Here is a 14490-nt window from a genome sequence, read left to right on the forward strand (position 1 = left end):
TAACAGACGTTTTGCAGCATGAGCTTTCGTGGGTGAATACCCACTTCTTCGGATGCAAGTGGTGGAAATTTCCTGGGGCAGGTATACAGGAAATTTCCACCACTTGCATCCAAAGAAGTGGGTATTCACCCACGAAAGCTCATGCTGCAAAACGTCTGTTAGTCTATAAGGTGCCACAGGATTCTTTGCTGCTTTTACAGAACCAGACTAACACGGCTACCCCTCTGATACTAGGTTTATATTAACTCTCATCCAGTCACTCACATACCAGGCAAACTACATAAAGCCATTGCAGCTTAGTGGAAATTGACTTATTAGAACTCCCAAAGAGTTTACGATCTAAGCTCTGAATCTACAATTACGGGAGTAACTTTATGCACATGAGCAGTCTCAGTGAACAGACTGAGTCTACTCATGTGCCTAAAGATACTTGTGTGCATAAGTGTTTTTAGGTCCAGGTTCTTGGATTGACTGACTAAGAAATTTAGGGGTTTTGTCCATATTAAGGTTTCCTGAAAATTTTCTGTCAAAACTTTATTTTTTTATATTTTGGCAAGTGCCTGCTTTCCATGGAAAGTGTCAATTTTTCATCAAAAAAGCTGAACACTTCAGCTATGCTGCCAAGAGGTGAGACCATGCTGTTTCATGGGAGATGTCATCTCACCAGGAAGCCCAGCCCATAAAGGAGAATGGAGGCATGATACACCTGAAATACAACATCCACGAGGAAAAGAGGTGATTTTTCAGAATAAAAATATTTCATTTTTTGGACAAAAGCTTTTGGATTTCAATTTTTTACCAAAACCTCAATATTTATTTGGGGGAGAAGGTAGAGAGAATCTAAGCTCCTGTAGTCTACATCACATCATAAATTTAGTCAATATGGTCCAAAACCAGTGATTTTGGGTGCCACAAACACCTCTCAAATATTCCTTATTTCATAAAATAGTAATCCTTTTAGTCCCAAAATATCCTATGTTCCACACAAATTTGGCATTCCCTCGCTTTTATTGTTGAAAATTATTCAGTAAGTAAGAATCATGAGACTGAAGTTATAGAGTTACTTGCTATAATGGAATGAATCCCTACCGGATTTTAAGTTTCCTCCATGAATAGTTTTTTTTGTCCCTCATTCTGGGTTTTTGTCACACATTCTATCTTCATCAAATTGAGAAATATGAGACACCTTAAAGAGGCCTGATTTTCAGAGGGTGAGTACTCAACATGCTCTGAAATTCTCCCCACTTCAAGTTATCTCAAGTGAGAGATCTAGAACCACAAGTCATTTTTTTTTAATTTTGGGTTCTATTTCTCTGATCCATTTTCATTTTCTGAATGGCATGACAGTGCTTACATTTTATACACACTTTCAGACAAACTAACAGATGGGCACGGGAAGCCAGGAAAACCCCTGCTCTTCCCCATATTATATGTTTCCTGGTCCTAAATATTCAATGAGTTCCCAGCCAGGAGATTTTTTTTTCTCATCTTTTTCTTGCTATATTTCTTCTATATATTTTCATTATTATCTGCTAAATAGTTGAAACGCTATTTACTTCATTCTACAACTTGTGACCCTTTGTATGTTTCCTCCCTACCCACCACGGCCTTAGGAATGCCACCAATAAATCACCACTTTGAAATGTTTCTGTTTTATAGGAGCAAAGAGAACAAACAAATGCACTGATTAATACCCCACGCCTTTTTTTATAGTACAAATGAAAGCTGTTGATCTGTTAACAGAACTACAGTCAAAATGTTCAAATGTAACTTCAATTCTTGTAATATAAGTGACATTTGTAACACATTGTACTCTCAACAACCATATTATATAATCATCTTTGCTAAAATGTACACCATAGTTCCTTCTTATGTTACAAGACCTGCATGGTGATTAGTAACACATTTAAACATTGTGTGTACGTTGGTAATTTATCACACCTATATTAAAGTGACCACACACACACACAAAAAAAAAAAAAAGAAAGGCAACATATTTAAACAATTTTTGTAAGCAACCAGTTTGACATAATAAGCATTCTAAGACAGTTTACAGACTTAGAAATTCATCTCTGTGTCTAAATTAGGGGCCCCATTCTGCTCCCATTCAAGTCAGGGGCTAAATTTGTCTATCTATCTATCTTAGGGTTTTATACATCATAGTAGCTAAGCCTCTGCAATGTAAAATCAATAACAAAAGTGAAGTCCCTACAGAATTTCCTGGGGACTGTGGCAAGTCTCCCTTTTGGGGATTAAAACTGCTTTGTGTCACTTTTTTGGTTTTGTTTTGAAATTTGTATTTATTTAGTTATTTATCTGGTTGCTGTGGGTTATGGTTAGGGGGGGTTCTCAGTGTTGTGGGTATCATTCTGCTCCTTATTATTATTTATATTACAGCAGCGCGTGGGTCCCTAGTCATGGACCAGGATCCCATTGTGCTAGGTGCTGTACGAACACAAAACAAAAAGATGGTCCCCACCCCTATGAGTTTGCAATCCAAGCAATGGTGGAACCTCACAGTTACACTGGCATAAATCTATAAAAACGTCATTTGTGTTAATCCAAGCTTCCAATGGTGTAACAAAGCAGAATTTGACCCAATGGCAAAACTATTGATTTTTTGGTAGTGGGATTGAGCCATCACCCAAGGATGGGGCCTCAATCAGCACATGTATGGTCACTGTCACAATTCTTTTGCATTCAGATAATCAATAGTGATACAGTGGTTTGGACTGCTAATGAAAACCTATGCTCATGTAGAAGCTTCCTTGCTTCCAGTGCAATAGCTTGCATGAATAAGAGATACTACTCATTAATAATAATGATGATCATAAATGTTAAGAAGATTGAGTCTTTTAGCCTTAAAGCAGGATTAAAAACGGTACGTTGTTATGCTTGTCTTTGCTATCTGAAAAGGACACCCTTGTGCTAATTCTTTAGGAACTGCTAAACCTTTACACTTAGCAAATTTCTGTGAAAGATATACAAGTCCCCTGGGATGCTTTGGCACAGGAGTGTTAAATGCTGCATCTTTATTTTTTAAGTAGGCTTTTCTTTGCTACATAAATACCAAGTCTGCCATATGTACAAAGGTGGATAACCCATGACAGACATTTACCGGCTCCTTTTACTCCTCAGTCATTTCCGTGCATTCATTACATCACAGAGAACTCTACCTCACTGTTCTGGTCCTGCTTTGTTTGTTTGTGTTTACGGTACACAGGGCAGCAGATAAACAAAAAGGGTTTTAGTCACTTTCTGTTCTCAATTAAACCTTTTAGTTACATATTAGGGACTAGAGGTGTGGTAGGACCTTCTGTTTATTTGTGGTTCTTTTAACTGATGTCCAGAGACCTACATTTCATGGTTGTTTGAAAGTTTATGTAACAGTGGGAAGCTGTTAAACAGCAGTTTACCTTCCTCCCCCCCTCCCCGCCTTTTTTTTTTTTTTTTGCGTGTAAGAGATTTGAAATTAGCACCGAGTCTGCCACCAGATTTGACATCCCCCAGGTTTTGCTTTTCTTCCAGAATTTGTTTCCTATAAAAAGTGATAAGAGAATTCATGTCACTAAATTTAAATCCTCTTGGAAACTGTGTTTAAAACATCAACTTTTGCAATTCACGTTCTGTTTGGCTCTGGCAAAAAATGAGTTCTGCGATTGTTTTTCATTATTAATGTGGTAACCCTATAAACAGGGAAAGAATTACTTTTACATGGTATTCTTTATATTTTCATACCGGGCTATTTAGTTATGTAGCATTCATACAAAACAAGGTTTTAAATTACGGAGGAAATGTTTTGCAAACCTTGGCTTTTTTTTTTTTTTCATTTTTCAAAACCCACAATTTTAAAAATTCCTAAATCTTTGTTAAGTCCTTAACATCCCTAAGATCTCTCAGACACTAAAATTTATTAGAGGTTTTAGTTTCACATGCGACTGAGATCGCCCATTTTTCCTCTAGATTTTGACCCCAATCCTCCCATTGAAGTCAGTGGTAATGTTGCCATTAGAGTTTTTCTGTAGATAAATGCATTGCTTCCCAACAGGGTATATTTCTTTGCTTCTATGAATCTGATTCTGAGTTAAACAATCAAAAATCTCATTTTCAATATGATCATTCCAAGTCACCAGTTCTCAATGTAATCCAAACTTTGTAATATTAGATACAGTGTTTTACTTCATTTCTTCTTAAAATCTCAAAGCTAAGAAAGTGAGGAACCAGCAATAGAAAACAATTTAAATATAAGCAAGTCATATAGCACATACATATGGTATTACTTAAAACAGAACAGCATCAAAATACCAGAGTTTTAATGCAAATTATGTATTAGCTTAGTGTCTTAAATTAGCATGAAAGAAAATTCACTTTTTAATTATAATTTTTAAGTGTTTGCTAAATACATTTAAACTTTGGGTTGGAAGACAAAGCCACAATGATTTTGTTCTTGCAAAAAAAAAAAAAAAGGTGGACTTAAAAAAATTGCATCCAGGAATTTTACTAGAAAAAAATGGAATGCATAGTAAAATACATGCAAAAAAAATTCCTATGTTGGCTGGAAAATTTTCATGGGACAGTCAAATCCCATTAATTCACACTGATCAGTTTAAGGTCAAGTACAAACTACAGAATTATGCAAATTTGGGCCGGAACCTGTAACTGGACCTGTGCCCCAGATCTCACTGATTTCAAGTGAATAAATAAATGAAATATCAAAGATAGCACATAGACAGCACTGTGTTAATTTAATATGATAATTACAATGTAAGGTACTGTAGCTTTTGTTGTAAAAATAATCAAATTTTAGGATTTTGAGATCTCAGTATAGTACTTTGCTATTAAATTTTCTGAGGCATTTCTGTATGTGAATGATAAGGATGCAGATTAAGGATATGTGGATAGAAATGTGATAAATACAACACGCTTAAGGACAGTGATGTAAATTATATGTCTGCTCTGAAGTTACTGAAAACTCCAGCGCTCTTGACTAGTCATTATTACTGGTCAGACTATCCCTTTTGTTTTCTAACTCTCAAAATATCGGTGAGTGCCAGAGCTTCAAATCCAGTGAAATACTACGCAAACTGGTTTTAATAAACTCTGCTATAGTTGAATTCAATTTATTGTGAAGCAGAATGAAAATCATATAGCGTTTCAATGCTTTCTGAATGTGCAAACTGCATTTCCAGAGGTATTCGCAGTTTATAGCCAAGTTATTCTGAGAAAAACAACCGTCTGAAATGTCCCACTGTATCATAATTATACAATTCTCCATAGATAATATTTTGATCATTATTTAGCAGTGGAAATAAATGCAGCATCTGAGCAACTAACCCAGGTTCAAATTTAGTTAAGACAAATTTTGTGAGAAAACAGTAATTTGCCATTAACATTTTTATTTTCTTACAACAGGAAAGAAAAGGTACAAAATGGTATAAAATATATTCATGTCAAAGACCTGATTTGGTCAGTTAAAGTGCTGGGATAATTTTCTTCAATATAATCATTTTCTTCAACAAGGTAGCATCATGTCAACACCACTGGAGTCATATTATTTGCTCTTCCCTGCCGGATGGTGGGTAAACCATGCAGAAACAATTTAAGATTTCCAGAGTGATTAAGTTCATCTTGAATATCTTCACAGTGTGAATCTGGAAGTCAGGAGTTTATATAATTGTTATAAGTTAAGAAGAATCCTTGTGCCAAGAAAGTCGCACGCAGGCAAACAATCTGTATCCTTTGCAACATGTTATAGGTGGTTCTTACCAAACACATTCCCAGCTGTAGGTGGGAAAGGAGTTCCAACTCCTTGTCTTTTGGATTACAGTTTTGTCATTGCATATTCAGAGTGGTGGACTGACCAGTTAAAAAAAGTGACTTTTCCCTTCACCATCTCCATACCCGTTTAAATTTGTTGAGCATCCATCAGCTCATTGGAAGAGTTGTGGTAGCCTAGAGCTCCCCCTTTAGGTCATTTGAAAGTTGATTAAATTTAAAAAACCCTGGATGAGTTTGAGCCTTATTCTAAATTATATTCTTGTGCAATAAGGGAGCCCAATTCTGTGAAAATACTCAGCGCCATGCAAGATTGAGCCTTTAATAGTTAGCATATTTGCTAACAATGGACCTGATCCTGCATTCATTAAAACCTATTGCACTATTGTCAGCAACTTCAGTGAGAGTGCATTCAGCAATGGCTGCAAATTCCCATATTCTTCATAGCTCTATTTTTTTCTGGTTTTATAGTGATCCTAAAACATTAGCTCTAAAAACAATGTTATCTTACAAAATCTCAACAGAATGCCAGCTCGGGTGACCAGAAAGCAAGTGTGAAAAATCGGGACATAGGGTAGGAGGTAATAGGTGCCTATATAAGACAAAGCTCCAAATATCACTGACATTATAAAATCAGGACATCTGCTCACCTTAATGCCAGTTAATAGAATCAAAAGTTTCTGTGCTGTAGAAAACCCAGAATAGCAAGTAGCCAGCAAAGAAAAGGAAGATAAAGTAGCTAAAGGGTCCAGTATGTGTTCTTCTCACATGGGTTTGTTGAGCTATAAAATCAGTAGCATTTTTTTGTTGTCAGGAATTGTTAGGAATTCTGATTTATAATTTTTATTGGACCAAATTCTGCCCTCAAATACACACACACATCCAACTTTCTTTTAAGACAATCTCAGTAATTTGCACATACCTGAGGGCAGAATTTGACACTGTCTGGAATAGTGGCCTGGAAACAGGACTAGTAAATAGTGCACTTTTGTGAGCCTGTTTCAGTTTACTAATGGTCACATGAAAGAATGTTTAAGAATTAGTATCACAGAGTTTGAGTCTGCTCTCACTGACGTAAACAGGAATAACCCCACTGAAGTCAATGGAATGGCCTAATCCTGATCTCACACCAGTGGAACCCCATTGATTTAAATTGTGTTCATTCTTATTACCAATAAACCCTTTGTACATTTTAGCATGTCAATAAATTTATTCACCCAGGCAAATTAAAGGACTACTCATGTGAGTAAAATCACCTCTGTAGTTTAAGTATTTGCTTGAACTAGTTGAATTTTTTCAATCAAAATGTTTTTTCAGCTAAAAATGACTTTCCTGTCAAAATGGAAAGGTATGTTTCAGATTAATCTTTTGTCAAAAACCCCAAACCCTCAAAAATTACCAATTTTACCGTAATTTTTGGCAACCAAAATATTACTATTTTTTCCCTATTATGATTTGCCATTTGATTTTGAGTTTGGGTTTTTTCAACAAAATATCTGAATGTTTTTGAAGAAAATTTCAAAGAAAACAGAAAGTTCTGGTTTCATTGAAAATTTATGTGAGAAAGAAAAAGAAATTCCCATCTGGCAGTATCAAGGTATCACCCCGGGGTAAGGAAAAACAGCCTCAATTCTGCAGTGCATCTGATGTAATCTTATTTCGTTCTAAGGCATCAGTGTGGCATATTTGGCTTTTTTTTATAACAAGTTAGTAGGGTTTCAGTTAACATCTTCCCTTAATATTTATTCTACAAAATTATCCTGTATTATAGGGATCTTGAATAATTAAAAAACATACATCAGATTAATATATATTATACTTTTTAGATGAATATCCCACTATTCCCTTTTCATTGTTTATATTTGAAGAATAAAAAATGCACCAAAGCCATGTTTAACAGTCCCTTGTATACATTTCTAACACAGATGTGTTAAACAGATATTCTCTAGTTCAACTAAAATTTTGGGGTACAGTGTAGGAATTACTGGGTGAATTCAGGAGCACAAACCTCATGATCACCATCATCTCCTCCAGCCTTAAAATCTATTATCTATCATTCAAAAACACACATTCATTTTTCTGCTATAGATTAAACTTCTGAACTAAATACTCTATTTTTAACTAACTTTAAAAAAGTTACTGTGGAGTGTTCAATGGGGTGTGTAAATTCTATTCCGTATTCTCCTAGCAGAAGTTCCATTCTAATCTTGATTCACTGCATGCTTACTCACTCAGCTATTTACTTCACAAGCTGTTAAATGGCGCCTCCTACCGGCCAGCCAAGGAAAATAGGATTTAAAAGCTTACAGTAGAGTTTCTACTGTGAAATTAGACAAATGAGGCTTGCATTCATTAACATGCCTTGTTTAAAGTCGGTCATTAGGAGGGTGCTTGTAAGGGCTCTGCTTTATTCAGGGTCCAGATCCAACTGGCTGTGAATGACAATAGAGCCTCACCTTGACTTTCTGTCTGGGACGCTCAGCCCTTAAAGGCACAACCCCTGAGACCGCACATTTTCCCTTCCAAATAAAAAAGGTAACAATACACTTAAAATCCCCCAAAACACTGTTACAAATACCTATAAGCAACCTAATAACTTAGCTGTCTAACATAGTCAAGTAGTCTCTGAGGTGCCCTGCATTATCGCTTGAACCCTAGAATATTAGCACTACTGCTGTCCAGAGGCAGCAAGTCCACTTGTTCTGGTTGTTCCATCCAGGTCCTGGGGCTCTGTTGTCTCAACTGGTGTGGTTCTTGCCTATCTTGGATAAAATGGCAGGCTCAGTACCCTTTATCTCCCTCCCTTCTGGGATCTGGAGAAGGTGTTGCCTTTTCCTCTATAGACTATAGAGTGTGTCTGTCTGCGCTGATAACCTCATTCGTCTGCAAGGCAAACTGCTATTTGTGACCATTGTGGCCCATCTGTGGAAAATACAGCATTGTGTTCATAACGTGATGGCAGCTCCCAGGACTCCAAATTATAGAGGTTTCCCCAGTAACTTAGATATCTGTTGCTAGTAGTTCAGGCATTCTTGTTTTCAATTCTCTGTTGAACCAAATGTCAGCCAGTGACAATCCAGGCTTCACTGGTGCTGGTCTGTGATGTGCAATGATTCCAACTGGAAACAACAGCAAATGTGCCTAGTGCCCTAGCTCTGGCAGGCGCTAGATCAATTCAGGCCTCCTGGCTGATTAGTGGGGAGCTGGCCACCCTTCACAGGTGGAGTGCCCAGGGTAGGGGGATGCAGGCCCTCCCACTCCACTGTATCCCAGCCCAGGCCCCTATTAGTTGTGGGGTATTGCGCCACTAGGTCAGCGGGGATCCGCCTGCAACATGCTGGCCGGTTCACAATAACTCCACAACCCTATTTGGTGTCCCTGGGCTCCTTCCTACCCTCCCCAGTTTGGGGTACCTGGGTTCCGGGGTCATCCTCGGTCTCCCCAGGGTAAACAGCCAATGGCAGTCCTGGCAGTTTGTCGACATTGCTGGTCTCTGACAATTCAGGTAACTCCTCTGGTCAGGCAGCTGTCTCCTTCAGCTCCAGGCCCCAGCAGTAAGGAAGAGATATTTTATAATTGGAGATATACCAATCTCCTAGAACTGGAAGGGACCTTGAAAGGTCATTGAGTCCAGCCCCCTGCCTTCACTAGCAGGACCAATTTTTGCCCCAGATCCCTAAGTGGCCTCCTCAAGGATTGAACTCACAACCCTGGGTTTAGCAGGCCAATGCTCAAACCACTGAGCTATCCCTCCCCCCAGAGACTTCCATGACGCAACCTCTTCCCTTCACCATGAAGGGAGACTGTGGTGCTTTGTGGGATATACAGTCGGATCAGGGAACCCAGCCTAGAGAATGGGAGAATGAATCACATGAACTCCTCAAAAAACAACCCCGTTTTGTGCCAGCTCTAATATAGGTAGATTTTATATATAATATAGGTAGATTTTATATATATGTGATTTTATATATATGTGATTCATTCTCCCATTCTCTAGGCTGGGTTCCCTGATCCGACTGTATATCCCACAAAGCTATCCTGCTCCACTTCTGGCGGGGCAGCCACAGGTGGTCTGGTTCTGCCCACCAGGAGGCGATCTCGGATCTCTCCCCTTCTAACAGGGCGGGAGGCCGTGCCTCCTTGCTACACACTTTTCAAGATGAGAATTAGTGAAATTCACACAGGTGTAGAGGGGCTTGCACAAGACCCTCCACAAAAGGTAAGCCCCACAATGTCTGTGTGTGTGTGTGTGTATACGTGCATACAAGTAGGTCGGCTATGTATGTAAGCCTCTATTCACCCTTACACATTGCAGAGGAAACATGTTTAATAGATTAGGGTGGGTCAAAATTTTCAACCAGAACTCTTTTTCCACAGAAAATTGGGCTTTTGACCAAAAAAAAGAGAAAATGACTGCTTTTTGTAGAAAATTTCGCTGTTTTTTTTTTTTGCCAGAAAACCAAATGTCCCAAAACTAAAATACCTGTTGTGATGCTTCCTGGCTGTTGTCATTCAGTTTACTCATGTTCCCAATGTCCTCTATGGGCTGAGCTCTCCAGCCAGTCAAAGTCTCCCATGATTCACTAAAGCCAGAGACTTCCATGATGCAACCTCTTCCCTTCACCATGAAGGGAGACTGTGGTGCTTTGTGGGATATACAGTCGGATCAGGGAACCCAGCCTAGAGAATGGGAGAATGAATCACATGAACTCCTCAAAAAACAACCCCGTTTTGTGCCAGCTCTAATATAGATAGATATAAATGTAGATTTGTATATGTATGAACATTTTAGCGGAGAAAAGACAGCCCACATGTTTTTGTAGACTATTTTATTCTTCTGGCTGGCCCTTTGCAAGTGAGTGCTGCTGCTTCCTTGGTGCTGGAAAAAATCACAGTCATCTTGAAATCCAGGCAATTTGAAATGAAATGAAATAAATAGTAGCTTCAGTTACTACGTCTACACCTGACTCTGCCAATTTTTATGGTTTTACAATGATAATTTCCTAATTTTTAAATTGTTTTCTCTGGTGCTCTGTGAAAGAGGCACCCAAAGTACACAGGAAACCAACTATATTAAAACCAGTGAAAGTGGTTATAAAACAGGTGACATCAAATGCAGAAAGTAAGAAACATTTTTCTCTAATTACTTTCAGTTATAATAGTTTTAGGTGTTGTAATAAGAGAAAGTAAAGTATTATCAAATATGAGCTGGATTCAATGATTTCCTTTTAACTTGGCTGTATTGCACATACTGAGCTTTTTGCTTGTTAACTGAGTAGTTTAATATATATTTTAGTTAGGTTGCTAAGACCTCATCCTCTGAAATTTTTTATGGCATTTGTAAACAGTTACCAGTGTGGCTGACTTTAGCCATTGTTTGTGTCCTTTAGTAGCTGTGGCAGTTAACAGTAACAGTGTTTCACTTCGACTGGATGTGTTGCCTGGTGTATGGTTGTCCTCCTGGAACTAGTTCAGCATAGTGTTTTGGGTTTGTTTGGTTGGTTGGTTTGTTGATTGGTTGTTTTGGGGAAGATTGCATTGGCAGTATAAATAGAATTCCCTACCTAATGCCAAATTCAGGAAAGCAGCCCTGCTGAGGACAGCACTTTAAGCACATTCGGTTATTTTTTAAGGTTAACCTAAAGTTAAACAGGGGTTTAGGTATTGTTCTGAATCAAGGATTATGTTTGTATAATCAGTTGGACTATCGTCCTTCCTCCCAGCTCTCAGTACTGTATACCTATCCATGTTACAACTTTTAACCAGGGATTGTGTAAAAGGTTAGAGGCAAAATCACCATAACCAGTTACAAATAGCAAGTTCAGTGTGTGTGTCCACACAGCAGCATTTCTGCCATTACTGGCATGTTTGTGCAAACTAAAGCTGATCAGATATTTTGGGTCAAAACTTCTTTCCAACAAAAAATGGCTTTTTGATTAATGACGTGCGGGGGAGGGGAGTTGTAAAAAAACCTGCATTTTTCAGTTTTTGGTTTCTCAATGAAAACACAAACATTTGTGACAAAAAATGAACATTTTCATTTTCTTCTTTTTTTGCACGTGTGTGTGTAAAACAGTCAGCTGTAGTGCTTGTGCACTTGCCACACTGCTTAACTGTGTCTTAAATTGGTGCGTTCTGGGAACATCTAGACAGCATAGCTATCCCAGCCTGCCCCGGCAGGGCACAGAGGGGCTGATCCTGCAAGGTGCTGACTGTCCATGAATCTCATTGACTTCAGTGGGAGTTGAGAGCACTCCCTTGCAAGGTCATAACGTGCTCAGAGGACGTGCAACAAATAGCATTAGCAGCACATTGGGCAAGACACTCTAAGATGTCCTAGTATAACATATACAGAATATGCAGTGTAACAAACGGGGGGTAGGGGGAGGGAAGTGCTGTGTTTAATAATTCAGCATTTAAATAGTTCCAATTAAGCTTTGAAGCTCACACACCACTGGAGTGAATGGAAGGTAGAATGAATAATGTTCCTAAGGCTATTATTTTACTGTAATCAATTTTCTGCAAGGTTGTTTCACGGGGCTACATCACATCAGATTACATTGTGATGGTCATATATTTACAATGTAAAAAAGATCATCCTATTTTCTTTAAATACCCATGTATAATTTTCAAAATATTGCAGAATGCTGCACAGGGGCGGCTCCAGGCCCCAGCATGCCAAGCGCGTGCATGGGGTGGCACGCCACGGGGGGGGTGCTCTGCCGGTTGCCGGGAGGGCGGCAGGTGGCTCCGGTGGACCTCCCGCAGACGTGCCTGCGGAGGGTCCGCTGGTCCCGTGGCTTCAGTGGAGCATCCGCAGGCACGCCTGTGGGAGGTCCACCAGAGCCGAGGGACCAGCGGACCCTCCGCAGGCATGTCTGCGGGAGGTCCACCGGAGCCGCGGGACTGGTGACCAGCAGAGCGCCCCCCGCGGCGTGCCGCCATGCTTGGGGCAGCGAAATGGCTAGAGCCGCCCCTGGTGCTGCACACACTGCAGAAAACCAGAAAACCCCAAAAATGTTTTCATAGCAGCAACCGGAGGATTTTGTTGGGGATGCTTCAATAAGACATTTACTATCTTTATTGTTCACATTTTCCCAGCATTAGCCTATGTACTTTTCAGTGGGGAGCAGGTTAATTACACTAAGCAATAATCCTAGCAGCAAAGACTCCGTTGCTCACTCAGGCCTTGCCTACACTAGGGAAAACTTTCTAAAAACTTCCAACCCTTTCTGCCAGTCTTTTTCACAGGAGTTTTTAAAAAATGTTTTTCAAAATTTCCTGCTAAAATAATTAGTTTCTCAACAAACAACTAAAACTGAAAACCAAAAAAAGATTCTGTTTTTTAACTGTTTTCTGTTTGTTTGTTTTTTAAAGGTTTTCTGTAAGTCTTCAGGTTGAAACCAAACAAAGTTTGAGCACAAAAGGAAATCTTTCCAGCCAGTTAGGAGCAGCTGGAAATATAGTTACAATGGACACAATTGCAGCTTTAATTAGAGATTCCATTGTGCACACAGCCTCTCACATACATCATGCATCATCTACTCCCTTTTCCCTTACGGTGAAATCCTGGTCCTGTTGGAGTGGACGGGAGTTTTGTGAGTGGCTTCAGTGGGTCCAGGGTTTCATCTATCTTTAGTTAGATGAAATATGAATAGATGCTGCATGAGAACTGCCATCCAGGATCAGAACCATAGTCCATCTAGCCTAGTATCCTGTGACTGACATTGGCCTTATCAGCTGCTTCAGAGGCAAATTCAATAAACTCTACAGTTACGGAATAACCTGTCCATAGCGAAAGTTTCCTTCTTATAACCATCAATTAGGGATTGGCTTATGCCCGGGACCATGACTGCTTATATTCCTATGATTTTATCCTCTCTAAAGTTACTATGGATATTCTCATCATCCATATAAAATGTTTAATCCTTTTTAAACTCCTACTATGCTCTTGGCCTCTACAATATTTTGTGGCAGCGAGTTCCACTGGTGAATTACAGGTTGTATAAAAATATTTTTTATCAGTTTCAAATTTCCTGTTCTTCAATTTCATTCAATGTCTCCTTGTCATCCATAAATCCTGATTGTGAAGTTATGTTGCAATGAGAAACATTGTTGCTTAAGTTGCAACTGCCAGTCGGTGGTAGAATGTTACCTAACTTTACTTTTCCATGGCTATAAATTGCATGTATGGGTGAATGGAGAGTGTCAGGCTCCACTCAAGTTGACCTCCCCTTAGCAACACCAAAAGTGTCCAGCAGGACAGACCACCCAAAGGCATGACTCCTGCATGTTAACAATTAAAATAAGTTTCAAAAAAATTAACAATGGAAAAACCTTAGACATTCTGTATTCATTCCCTCACACATGAATTACGAGGTGATCCTTCGCTTACATGGATATTTCTGATATCACACTTCCCAAGCTGTAATGTAGCCTGCTTTCTATATTTATTTAACACAGGATAGCTGGCGGCAAATAAAGCATGAATTAGTCATAGCACATAAATTGTAGGTGGCAGAAAGAAGTGAATCCATGGGCTGGGCATGGGAATAGCTAAGGAATGGAAATAAGAAGTGATCACCCTCATGTGTCGTATCTGTACCACCCCAGCGCATTAGGGAAGAAGTTTGCTGAGTTGCCTGTACATTTTGTCAGCTGCTCTTGCTCGTAAGGTTTGAGAGGTACATCTGACATGCTTTTGCATATTGGGCA

This window comes from Mauremys mutica, chromosome 3 (assembly GCF_020497125.1).
Source record: "Mauremys mutica isolate MM-2020 ecotype Southern chromosome 3, ASM2049712v1, whole genome shotgun sequence".
In the NCBI taxonomy this organism is placed as follows: Eukaryota; Metazoa; Chordata; order Testudines; family Geoemydidae; genus Mauremys; species Mauremys mutica.